The sequence below is a fragment of the Pleurodeles waltl genome, unplaced genomic scaffold, assembly GCF_031143425.1.
Source record: "Pleurodeles waltl isolate 20211129_DDA unplaced genomic scaffold, aPleWal1.hap1.20221129 scaffold_91, whole genome shotgun sequence".
NCBI classification, from domain to species: Eukaryota; Metazoa; Chordata; class Amphibia; order Caudata; family Salamandridae; genus Pleurodeles; species Pleurodeles waltl.
Window position 1 is genome coordinate 625,864 of NW_027150403.1, and position 13,202 is coordinate 639,065.

At 48.3% G+C, this 13,202-nt stretch overlaps 4 non-coding genes across 4 annotated transcripts; all 4 read left to right on the plus strand.

Moving 5' to 3' along the window:
* The first annotated feature begins 2,887 nt into the window (after window positions 1-2,887).
* TRNAP-AGG (transfer RNA proline (anticodon AGG)) lies at window positions 2,888-2,959 on the plus strand. The gene has a single exon. It is a non-coding gene; the product is annotated as a tRNA-Pro (tRNA).
* Window positions 2,960-3,347: 388 nt separating this feature from the next.
* Window positions 3,348-3,420, plus strand: TRNAV-CAC (transfer RNA valine (anticodon CAC)). The gene has a single exon. It is a non-coding gene; the product is annotated as a tRNA-Val (tRNA).
* Window positions 3,421-6,459: 3,039 nt separating this feature from the next.
* Window positions 6,460-6,531, plus strand: TRNAP-AGG (transfer RNA proline (anticodon AGG)). The gene has a single exon. It is a non-coding gene; the product is annotated as a tRNA-Pro (tRNA).
* Window positions 6,532-10,032: 3,501 nt separating this feature from the next.
* On the plus strand, window positions 10,033-10,104 carry TRNAP-AGG (transfer RNA proline (anticodon AGG)). Its single transcript has one exon. It is a non-coding gene; the product is annotated as a tRNA-Pro (tRNA).
* Window positions 10,105-13,202: the final 3,098 nt, after the last annotated feature.

The following is a 13,202-nucleotide window of genomic DNA, read 5'->3' on the forward strand; positions in this document are numbered from 1 at the left end:
CGTGCATGTGCATTGTTTCTTGTTCTGTTTTTTTTTTTTTTCTTGGCCATGTTATATTGTGGGGCCTTTAAAGCTGTGACTTTGATAGGAACATTGCAAGCGGCAAAATCAACAAGTGCAGACTGAAGAGTCAGACCTGCACACTGTTTCGGCTGTCAGGATGGCCGAGTGGTCTAAGGCACCAGACTCAAGAGAGCTTGATCTTCAGTGAAGCTGAGCCTTCTGGTCTCTTCATGGAGGCGTGGGTTCAAATCCCACTTCTGACAGACGTATTTTCTTCCCTTAAATCTTGCTCTGCTTGCAGAGCCAGCTCCTCACACCACTATCTTTGGAAGCTGCTGTGGCATGTGAGGAGAAATCCACCAACCCATCGGCTGGGCCCTCAATCAAAATTCTGTGTATTACTGGAAGGGGCGTCTCAGGCACACCTTCTGTTAGAGCTGCACTTTATGACAGTAACTACCATGCTGGTTTCTACTTAAGCAGTTTATTCTATCGTTTGAAGTGAGGCTCTCCTGCCACCTTTTGGGCAAAGAAGACACTGCCCCTGCAACAACACAGGCAGACAAGCTCAAACTAGGTTTCTTGGTTAGGTGGCCGGAGCATATTGGCAATGGTGCCTCCTCGTGACTTGCAATTTACATGAAGAAGACAGAGAGGCAGCTGGGAGTAGGCAGTACCCATGAACCCCTGAACACTGTCTTGCGACTAGCACACAATTCTGAAATGAGGCGGGGGAAAGGAGGTGATTTCCCCATCAAGGGCCATTCCGGGAAATCAGCCACCCTGCGTCTCCCAGGTGAGTGTTTCAGGCCTATGAGCCACTAATATAAATCTCGCCTGATCAAGCCTGATCGAGCGCTGATCGAGCAAGTGTGCTTGAATCCAAGAGGCATGCTCCTCTGGCTCAAGAGCTAGCAGGCCCTTCAGTGCTTCTGGTTGGGAAGTCTAAGGTGCAAGGGTCCATGACTTGCAGCGGGTTACAACTACCAGAAAGTGTCTGATTTTCACATCAGTGCCCTAGTTCAGCTCACTGGCACAGGGCATTTTGACTACCTCTTGCCTTGCTAGAGACAAACAAAAAATCCTTGACAGAAAACATCAATTGCTATGGCACGCTTAGAGAGAGAGAGCCTCCAAATGGCCCTGCTTTTCGGAAAGACGCTTCAGAAGATGTTTCAAATGACTATGCAGCGGCAGTCTAGTTGGTATAGGGGTATGATTCTCGCTTCGGGTGTGAGAGGACCTTGGTTCAAATCCCAGACAAACCCCTACCTTTATAGGTTCAGTCTGTGTTTAAAACAGGAGTATTTCTGCTTTTCACTCTTGTAAGATTTCATGTTGCAATGCAATACATGCTTTATACTGGCGTCGAGACGGTTCAGCATCATGAAGGTATGCGAGATTTCTTTGCAACTGCTTTTCTGTGCTGGAGCAGCAGTGCTCGTAGGAACATTAAATGCACAGTGCTTCTCCATGGTAATTTCGGGTCCAGTTCTGAAATCACCTCTTGGAATGAAAGTGATCCCAGTTCCTTTCTTCCAAGGGAAGAGATCGTGTTCCGGAAAGCTCAGCTTTGAGCGTCATGAACATTGGCCCTCATCCTTGCATCCCAGTCCAATGCATAGCCACATAAAGCAAGCAGGTGTGTCTGTTTCCATAGTGTGGTGGTTCCAGTACAATGCATAGCCACATGAAGCAAGCCGGCAAGTGTGTCTGTTTGTGTAGTGTAGTGGTTATCATGCGCACCTCACATGCGAAAGGTCACTGGTTCGAGTCGCTGGGCTTTTTCACAGTATTTGCATTTCCTGCCTCACCTGACAGGCAAGCTGAGATAAAAGAGACTGTGTCTATCCCTCACCATCGTGAGGTACTACGCTCCTGGGGCATCTGTCACAGCTCACCAAGAGGAGTTGCGGCAGTCAGTTGCTCACTGTTTGACCTTTGCAATGAAGCCTGAGCCTACAGCATTCAAGCCAGCCAAGGAAGGAAGGTACGAGAGCGAAAATAGCTTTCCTGCCCTCACCAAGAACACACACCTTGAGCAAATAAAGTGCCAGACTTACAAGGCCCTATCGCCACCGGAGCATCACTTTTAGTGATGCCCCGGTGGCACTATGCACTGCGCAGTATTTACAAGATGGCGTTCAGCCACTTTTTGTGGCTTAACACCACCTTGTAAATACGGCCCCTTAGCACGCAGCGCGTTCCCTGGAAGGGGCGTGCAATGGGTGTTGTTGGGAGTGTGCCACAGCAACACCATAGCATTTTTATGCTGCTCCAGATTTAGGAGTTGGCGTAAATCTGCGTCAGCGCCAAAATCCAACGGCATCCCAGGGGTGTCGTTAGAGTGGCGCACTGAGAAGAAATGTTTTCATTTCTCCTGGTTTTTGCTCTTTCTATGTGTGATGCATTCTGCAGCACACATAGAAGTAAGAGCAAATCACCATTGAAGATTTTTTTTTGGGGCAGGAAGGTGTCCCTTCCTGCACAAAAACAATTTCCCCCTCAACGCAGTCATCCTTGTACCATGGTGCAAGAACGGCTGCATTGGCGCTCAGCAGCTAATTTAGAGCTGGCGAAGGGGGAAGCACAGTGGTGCGCTGTATTCTACTAAATACGACGCTTCCCTGCATTTTGAAAATGACGGCGCGTGGGGCTTGCAAATTTGGCACAGCGTCGCGCTTAGTCATTTTCTTGTAAATCTGGGCCAAAATGTCTAAAGGATAGAGGCTTTTTATGTCATGTTCGATGAAGACCATGCAAATGACTCTAGTCGTACTGCAGAAGAGAGCACCATGTGCAGTTTCTTGCTTTGGGATGTAGTCTCCCACTCTCTGTCACCAAACCTCCGAGCAGGGTCGGAGCCGTTGCATTTCTGTGCCCAGGCTCGTTGGTCTAGGGGTATTATTCTTGCTTAGGGTGCAAGAGGTCCCGGGTTCAAATCCCGGACGAGCCCATTTTAGCGGAAAACAATCAAATCCTGCTCAAAATACACAACCCCTCAACATTTCTCATTCCACTAGAAGCATTGTTGCGCAAAACATATTTTTTGCCTCAGACGAAAAATGGATTATAATGCCTTGGCTTCCTTCCTGCTTGCTCTCAGTGCGCCCTGTGTGATGATTTCACAGGCTCTCTTTCCTGGCATTTAGGCATCAGATATTTGTCTGTCTCTGCCCGCAGCTGTGGGATTTTTCAGGACGTCTGAGTGTATGCATGCTGGCTGACACCGCTGCAATTTTCACACTTACCCCTCGCATTCCGAGCAACTGCTGATAAAGTATAGAGGAAATCGTGCAAACATATGAGGGGAACTGTGCTCCTTCAGTGAAACCAGCAAGCTTGTTTCTGTAGTGTAGTGGTTATCACGTTCGCCTCACACGTGAAAGGTCCCCGGTTCGAGACCGGGCAGAAACAATTGAAAGCAGCAGCTTTTGTGTTTGCTCCCTAAAACCTCAATCTCTCTCAATGCACACTTAGACAGAAATGACCTTTAAAAACTTGTGACCTGTGTAAAACGTGCTTTACTATTGCAGGACGCTAAAAAGTTATCTGCATCACTCGGTGGTCGTGCATGTGCATTGTTTCTTGTTCTGTTTTTTTTTTTTTTTCTTGGCCATGTTATATTGTGGGGCCTTTAAAGCTGTGACTTTGATAGGAACATTGCAAGCGGCAAAATCAACAAGTGCAGACTGAAGAGTCCGACCTGCACACTGTTTCGGCTGTCAGGATGGCCGAGTGGTCTAAGGTGCCAGACTCAAGAGAGCTTGATCTTCAGTGAAGCTGAGCCTTCTGGTCTCTTCGTGGAGGCGTGGGTTCAAATCCCACTTCTGACAGGTGTATTTTCTTCCCTTAAATCTTGCTCTGCTTGCAGAGCCAGCTCCTCACACCACTATCTTTGGAAGCTGCTGTGGCATGTGAGGAGAAATCCACCAACCCATCGGCTGGGCCCTCAATCAAAATTCTGTGTATTACTGGAAGGGGCGTCTCAGGCACACCTTCTGTTAGAGCTGCACTTTATGACAGTAACTACCATGCTGGTTTCTACTTAAGCAGTTGATTCTATCGTTTGAAGTGAGGCTCTCCTGCCACCTTTTGGGCAAAGAAGACACTGCCCCTGCAACAACACAGGCAGACAAGCTCAAACTAGGTTTCTTGGTTAGGTGGGCGGAGCATATTGGCAATGGTGCCTCCTCGTGACTTGCAATTTACATGAAGAAGACAGAGAGGCAGCTGGGAGTAGGCAGTACCCATGAACCCCTGAACACTGTCTTGCGACTAGCACACAATTCTGAAATGAGGCGGGGGAAAGGAGGTGATTTCCCCATCAAGGGCCATTCCGGGAAATCAGCAACCCTGCGTCTCCCAGGTGAGTGTTTCAGGCCTATGAGCCACTAATATAAATCTCGCTTGATCGAGCGCTGATCGAGCAAGTGTGCTTGAATCCAAGAGGCATGCTCCTCTGGCTCAAGAGCTAGCAGGCCCTTCAGTGCTTCTGGTTGGGAAGTCTAAGGTGCAAGGGTCCATGACTTGCAGCGGGTTACAACTACCAAAAAAGGTCTGCTTTTCACATCAGTGCCCTAGTTCAGCTCACTGGCACAGGGCATTTTGACTACCTCTTGCCTTGCTAGAGACAAACAAAAAATCCTTGACAGAAAACATCAATTGCTATGGCACGCTTAGAGAGAGAGAGCCTCCAAATGGCCCTGCTTTTCGGAAAGACGCTTCAGAAGATGTTTCAAATGACTATGCAGCGGCAGTCTAGTTGGTATAGGGGTATGATTCTCGCTTCGGGTGTGAGAGGACCTCGGTTCAAATCCCAGACAAACCCCTACCTTTATAGGTTCAGTCTGTGTTTTAAACAGGAGTATTTCTGCTTTTCACTCTTGTAAGATGTCATGTTGGAATGCAATACATGCTTTATACTGGCGTCGAGACGGTTCAGCATCATGAAGGTATGCAAGATTTCTTTGCAACTGCTTTTCTGTGCTGGAGCAGCAGTGCTCGTAGGAACATTAAATGCACAGTGCTTCTCCATGGTAATTTCGGGTCCAGTTCTGAAATCACCTCTTGGAATGAAAGTGATCCCAGTTCCTTTCTTCCAAGGGAAGAGATCGTGTTCCGGAAGGCTCAGCTTTGAGCGTCATGAACATTGGCCCTCATCCTTGCATCCCAGTCCAATGCATAGCCACATAAAGCAAGCAGGTGTGTCTGTTTCCATAGTGTGGTGGTTCCAGTACAATGCATAGCCACATGAAGCAAGCCGGCAAGTGTGTCTGTTTGTGTAGTGTAGTGGTTATCATGCGCACCTCACATGCGAAAGGTCCCTGGTTCGAGTCGCTGGGCTTTTTCACAGTATTTGCATTTCCTGCCTCACCTGACAGGCAAGCTGAGATGAAAGAGACTGTGTCTATCCCTCACCATCGTGAGGTACTACGCTCCTGGGGCATCTGTCACAGCTCACCAAGAGGAGTTGCGCCAGCTTACGGCAGTCAGTTGCTCACTGTTTGACCTTTGCAATGAAGTCTGAGCCTACAGCATTCAAGCCAGCCAAGGAAGGAAGGTACGAGATCGAAAATAGCTTTCCTGCCCTCACCAAGAACACACACCTTGAGCAAATAAAGTGCCAGACTTACAAGGCCCTATCGCCACCGGAGCATCACTTTTAGTGACGCCCCGGTGGCACTATGCACTGCGCAGTATTTACAAGATGGCGTTCAGCCACTTTTTGTGGCTTAACACCACATTGTAAATACGGCCCCTTAGCACGCAGCGCGTTCCCTGGAAGGGGCGTGCAATGGGTGTTGTTGGGAGTGTGCCACAGCAACACCATAGCATTTTGATGCTGCTCCAGATTTAGGAGTTGGCGTAAATCTGCATCAGCGCCAAAATCCAACGCCATCCCAGGGGTGTCGTTAGAGTGGCGCACTGAGGAGAATGGTTTCATTTCTCCTTGTTTTTGCTCTTTCTATGTGTGATTCATTCTGCAGCACACATAGAAGTAAGAGCAAATCACCATTGAAGATTTTTTTTTTGGGCAGGAAGGTGTCCCTTCCTGCACAAAAACAATTTCCCCCTCAACGCAGTCATCCTTGTACCATGGTGCAAGAACGGCTGCATTGGCGCTCAGCAGCTAATTTAGAGCTGGCACAGGGGGAAGCACAGGGGTGCGCTGTATTCTACTAAATACGGCGCTTCCCTGCATTTTGAAAATGACGGCGCGTGGGGCTTGCAAATTTGGCACAGCGTCGCGCTTAGTCATTTTCTTGTAAATCTGGGCCAAAATGTGTAAAGGATAGAGGCTTTTTATGTCATGTTCGATGAAGACCATGCAAATGACTCTAGTCGTACTGCAGAAGAGAGCACCATGTGCAGTTTCTTGCTTTGGGATGTAGTCTCCCACTCTCTGTCACCAACCCTCCGAGCAGGGTCGGAGCCGTTGTATTTCTGTGCCCAGGCTCGTTGGTCTAGGGGTATGATTCTCGCTTAGGGTGCGAGAGGTCCCGGGTTCAAATCCCAGACGAGCCCATTTTAGCGGAAAACAATCAAATCCTGCTCAAAATACACAACCCCTCAACATTTCTCATTCCACTCGAAGCATTGTTGCGCAAAACATATTTTTTGCCTCAGGCGAAAAATGGATTACAATGCCTTGGCTTCCTTCCTGCTTGCTATCAGTGCGCCCTGTGTGATGATTTCACAGGCTCTCCTTCCTGGCATTTAGGCATCAGATATTTGTCTGTCTCTGCCCGCAGCTGTGGGATTTTTCAGGACGTCTGAGTGTATGCATGCTGGCTGACACCGCTGCAATTTTCACACTTACCCCTCGCATTCCGAGCAACTGCTGATAAAGTATAGAGGAAATCGTGCAAACATATGAGGGGAACTGTGCTCCTTCAGTCAAGCCAGCAAGCTTGTTTCTGTAGTGTAGTGGTTATCATGTTCGCCCCACACATGAAAGGTCCCCGGTTCGAGACTAGGCAGAAACACTTGGCAGCAGCAGCTTTTGTGTTTGCTCCCTAAAACCTCAGTCTCTCTCAATGCACACTTAGACAGAAATGACCTTTAAAAACTTGTGACCTATGTAAAATGTGCTTTACTATTGCAGGACGCTAAAAAGTTATCTGCATCCCTCGGTGGTCGTGCATGTGCATTGTTTCTTGTTCTGTTTTTTTTTTTTTTTCTTGGCCATTTTATATTGTGGGGCCTTTAAAGCTGTGACTTTGATAGGAACATTGCAAGCGGCAAAATCAACAAGTGCAGACTGAAGAGTCCGACCTGCACACTGTTTTGGCTGTCAGGATGGCCGAGTGGTCTAAGGCGCCAGACTCTAGAGAGCTTGATCTTCAGTGAAGCTGAGCCTTCTGGTCTCTTCATGGAGGCGTGGGTTCAAATCCCACTTCTGACAGGTGTATTTTCTTCCCTTAAATCTTGCTCTGCTTGCAGAGCCAGCTCCTCACACCACTATCTTTGGAAGCTGCTGTGGCATGTGAGGAGAAATCCACCAACCCATCGGCTGGGCCCTCAATCAAAATTCTGTGTATTACTGGAAGGGGCGTCTCAGGCACACCTTCTGTTAGAGCTGCACTTTATGACAGTAACTACCATGCTGGTTTCTACTTAAGCAGTTGATTCTATCGTTTGAAGTGAGGCTCTCCTGCCACCTTTTGGGCAAAGAAGACTCTGCCCCTGCAACAACACAGGCAGACAAGCTCAAACTAGGTTTCTTGGTTAGGTGGGCGGAGCATATTGGCAATGGTGCCTCCTCGTGACTTGCAATTTACATGAAGAAGACAGAGAGGCAGCTGGGAGTAGGCAGTACCCATGAACCCCTGAACACTGTCTTGCGACTAGCACACAATTCTGAAATGAGGCGGGGGAAAGGAGGTGATTTCCCCATCAAGGGCCATTCCGGGAAATCAGCCACCCTGCGTCTCCCAGGTGAGTGTTTCAGGCCTATGAGCCACTAATATAAATCTCGCCTGATCAAGCCTGATCGAGCGCTGATCGAGCAAGTGTGCTTGAATCCAAGAGGCATGCTCCTCTGGCTCAAGAGCTAGCAGGCCCTTCAGTGCTTCTGGTTGGGAAGTCTAAGGTGCAAGGGTCCATGACTTGCAGCGGGTTACAACTACCAGAAAGTGTCTGATTTTCACATCAGTGCCCTAGTTCAGCTCACTGGCACAGGGCATTTTGACTACCTCTTGCCTTGCTAGAGACAAACAAAAAATCCTTGACAGAAAACATCAATTGCTATGGCACGCTTAGAGAGAGAGAGCCTCCAAATGGCCCTGCTTTTCGGAAAGACGCTTCAGAAGATGTTTCAAATGACTATGCAGCGGCAGTCTAGTTGGTATAGGGGTATGATTCTCGCTTCGGGTGTGAGAGGACCTTGGTTCAAATCCCAGACAAACCCCTACCTTTATAGGTTCAGTCTGTGTTTAAAACAGGAGTATTTCTGCTTTTCACTCTTGTAAGATTTCATGTTGCAATGCAATACATGCTTTATACTGGCGTCGAGACGGTTCAGCATCATGAAGGTATGCGAGATTTCTTTGCAACTGCTTTTCTGTGCTGGAGCAGCAGTGCTCGTAGGAACATTAAATGCACAGTGCTTCTCCATGGTAATTTCGGGTCCAGTTCTGAAATCACCTCTTGGAATGAAAGTGATCCCAGTTCCTTTCTTCCAAGGGAAGAGATCGTGTTCCGGAAAGCTCAGCTTTGAGCGTCATGAACATTGGCCCTCATCCTTGCATCCCAGTCCAATGCATAGCCACATAAAGCAAGCAGGTGTGTCTGTTTCCATAGTGTGGTGGTTCCAGTACAATGCATAGCCACATGAAGCAAGCCGGCAAGTGTGTCTGTTTGTGTAGTGTAGTGGTTATCATGCGCACCTCACATGCGAAAGGTCCCTGGTTCGAGTCGCTGGGCTTTTTCACAGTATTTGCATTTCCTGCCTCACCTGACAGGCAAGCTGAGATAAAAGAGACTGTGTCTATCCCTCACCATCGTGAGGTACTACGCTCCTGGGGCATCTGTCACAGCTCACCAAGCGGAGTTGCGGCAGTCAGTTGCTCACTGTTTGACCTTTGCAATGAAGCCTGAGCCTACAGCATTCAAGCCAGCCAAGGAAGGAAGGTACGAGAGCGAAAATAGCTTTCCTGCCCTCACCAAGAACACACACCTTGAGCAAATAAAGTGCCAGACTTACAAGGCCCTATCGCCACCGGAGCATCACTTTTAGTGATGCCCCGGTGGCACTATGCACTGCGCGGTATTTACAAGATGGCGTTCAGCCACTTTTTGTGGCTTAACACCACCTTGTAAATACGGCCCCTTAGCACGCAGCGCGTTCCCTGGAAGGGGCGTGCAATGGGTGTTGTTGGGAGTGTGCCGCAGCAACACCATAGCATTTTTATGCTGCTCCAGATTTAGGAGTTGGCGTAAATCTGCGTCAGCGCCAAAATCCAACGGCATCCCAGGGGTGTCGTTAGAGTGGCGCACTGAGAAGAAATGTTTTCATTTCTCCTTGTTTTTGCTCTTTCTATGTGTGATGCATTCTGCAGCACACATAGAAGTAAGAGCAAATCACCATTGAAGATTTTTTTTTGGGGCAGGAAGGTGTCCCTTCCTGCACAAAAACAATTTCCCCCTCAACGCAGTCATCCTTGTACCATGGTGCAAGAACGGCTGCATTGGCGCTCAGCAGCTAATTTAGAGCTGGCGAAGGGGGAAGCACAGTGGTGCGCTGTATTCTACTAAATACGACGCTTCCCTGCATTTTGAAAATGACGGCGCGTGGGGCTTGCAAATTTGGCACAGCGTCGCGCTTAGTCATTTTCTTGTAAATCTGGGCCAAAATGTCTAAAGGATAGAGGCTTTTTATGTCATGTTCGATGAAGACCATGCAAATGACTCTAGTCGTACTGCAGAAGAGAGCACCATGTGCAGTTTCTTGCTTTGGGATGTAGTCTCCCACTCTCTGTCACCAAACCTCCGAGCAGGGTCGGAGCCGTTGCATTTCTGTGCCCAGGCTCGTTGGTCTAGGGGTATTATTCTTGCTTAGGGTGCAAGAGGTCCCGGGTTCAAATCCCGGACGAGCCCATTTTAGCGGAAAACAATCAAATCCTGCTCAAAATACACAACCCCTCAACATTTCTCATTCCACTAGAAGCATTGTTGCGCAAAACATATTTTTTGCCTCAGGCGAAAAATGGATTATAATGCCTTGGCTTCCTTCCTGCTTGCTCTCAGTGCGCCCTGTGTGATGATTTCACAGGCTCTCTTTCCTGGCATTTAGGCATCAGATATTTGTCTGTCTCTGCCCGCAGCTGTGGGATTTTTCAGGACGTCTGAGTGTATGCATGCTGGCTGACACCGCTGCAATTTTCACACTTACCCCTCGCATTCCGAGCAACTCCTGATAAAGTATAGAGGAAATCGTGCAAACATATGAGGGGAACTGTGCTCCTTCAGTGAAACCAGCAAGCTTGTTTCTGTAGTGTAGTGGTTATCTCGTTCGCCTCACACGTGAAAGGTCCCCGGTTCGAGACCGGGCAGAAACAATTGGAAGCAGCAGCTTTTGTGTTTGCTCCCTAAAACCTCAATCTCTCTCAATGCACACTTAGACAGAAATGACCTTTAAAAACTTGTGACCTGTGTAAAACGTGCTTTACTATTGCAGGACGCTAAAAAGTTATCTGCATCCCTCGGTGGTCGTGCATGTGCATTGTTTCTTGTTCTGTTTTTTTTTTTTTTTCTTGGCCATGTTATATTGTGGGGCCTTTAAAGCTGTGACTTTGATAGGAACATTGCAAGCGGCAAAATCAACAAGTGCAGACTGAAGAGTCCGACCTGCACACTGTTTCGGCTGTCAGGATGGTCGAGTGGTCTAAGGTGCCAGACTCAAGAGAGCTTGATCTTCAGTGAAGCTGAGCCTTCTGGTCTCTTCGTGGAGGCGTGGGTTCAAATCCCACTTCTGACAGGTGTATTTTCTTCCCTTAAATCTTGCTCTGCTTGCAGAGCCAGCTCCTCACACCACTATCTTTGGAAGCTGCTGTGGCATGTGAGGAGAAATCCACCAACCCATCGGCTGTGCCCTCAATCAAAATTCTGTGTATTACTGGAAGGGGCGTCTCAGGCACACCTTCTGTTAGAGCTGCACTTTATGACAGTAACTACCATGCTGGTTTCTACTTAAGCAGTTGATTCTATCGTTTGAAGTGAGGCTCTCCTGCCACCTTTTGGGCAAAGAAGACACTGCCCCTGCAACAACACAGGCAGACAAGCTCAAACTAGGTTTCTTGGTTAGGTGGGCGGAGCATATTGGCAATGGTGCCTCCTCGTGACTTGCAATTTACATGAAGAAGACAGAGAGGCAGCTGGGAGTAGGCAGTACCCATGAACCCCTGAACACTGTCTTGCGACTAGCACACAATTCTGAAATGAGGCGGGGGAAAGGAGGTGATTTCCCCATCAAGGGCCATTCCGGGAAATCAGCAACCCTGCGTCACCCAGGTGAGTGTTTCAGGCCTATGAGCCACTAATATAAATCTCACTTGATCGAGCGCTGATCGAGCAAGTGTGCTTGAATCCAAGAGGCATGCTCCTCTGGCTCAAGAGCTAGCAGGCCCTTCAGTGCTTCTGGTTGGGAAGTCTAAGGTGCAAGGGTCCATGACTTGCAGCGGGTTACAACTACCAAAAAAGGTCTGCTTTTCACATCAGTGCCCTAGTTCAGCTCAATGGCACAGGGCATTTTGACTACCTCTTGCCTTGCTAGAGACAAACAAAAAATCCTTGACAGAAAACATCAATTGCTATGGCACGCTTAGAGAGAGAGAGCCTCCAAATGGCCCTGCTTTTCGGAAAGACGCTTCAGAAGATGTTTCAAATGACTATGCAGCGGCAGTCTAGTTGGTATAGGGGTATGATTCTCGCTTCGGGTGTGAGAGGACCTCGGTTCAAATCCCAGACAAACCCCTACCTTTATAGGTTCAGTCTGTGTTTTAAACAGGAGTATTTCTGCTTTTCACTCTTGTAAGATGTCATGTTGGAATGCAATACATGCTTTATACTGGCGTCGAGACGGTTCAGCATCATGAAGGTATGCGAGATTTCTTTGCAACTGCTTTTCTGTGCTGGAGCAGCAGTGCTCGTAGGAACATTAAATGCACAGTGCTTCTCCATGGTAATTTCGGGTCCAGTTCTGAAATCACCTCTTGGAATGAAAGTGATCCCAGTTCCTTTCTTCCAAGGGAAGAGATCGTGTTCCGGAAGGCTCAGCTTTGAGCGTCATGAACATTGGCCCTCATCCTTGCATCCCAGTCCAATGCATAGCCACATAAAGCAAGCAGGTGTGTCTGTTTCCATAGTGTGGTGGTTCCAGTACAATGCATAGCCACATGAAGCAAGCCGGCAAGTGTGTCTGTTTGTGTAGTGTAGTGGTTATCATGCGCACCTCACATGCGAAAGGTCCCTGGTTCGAGTCGCTGGGCTTTTTCACAGTATTTGCATTTCCTGCCTCACCTGACAGGCAAGCTGAGATGAAAGAGACTGTGTCTATCCCTCACCATCGTGAGGTACTACGCTCCTGGGGCATCTGTCACAGCTCACCAAGAGGAGTTGCGCCAGCTTACGGCAGTCAGTTGCTCACTGTTTGACCTTTGCAATGAAGTCTGAGCCTACAGCATTCAAGCCAGCCAAGGAAGGAAGGTACGAGATCGAAAATAGCTTTCCTGCCCTCACCAAGAACACACACCTTGAGCAAATAAAGTGCCAGACTTACAAGGCCCTATCGCCACCGGAGCATCACTTTTAGTGACGCCCCGGTGGCACTATGCACTGCGCAGTATTTACAAGATGGCGTTCAGCCACTTTTTGTGGCTTAACACCACATTGTAAATACGGCCCCTTAGCACGCAGCGCGTTCCCTGGAAGGGGCGTGCAATGGGTGTTGTTGGGAGTGTGCCACAGCAACACCATAGCATTTTGATGCTGCTCCAGATTTAGGAGTTGGCGTAAATCTGCATCAGCGCCAAAATCCAACGCCATCCCAGGGGTGTCGTTAGAGTGGCGCACTGAGGAGAACTGTTTTCATTTCTCCTTGTTTTTGCTCTTTCTATGTGTGATTCATTCTGCAGCACACATAGAAGTAAGAGCAAATCACCATTGAAGATTTTTTTTTTGGGCAGGAAGGTGTCCCT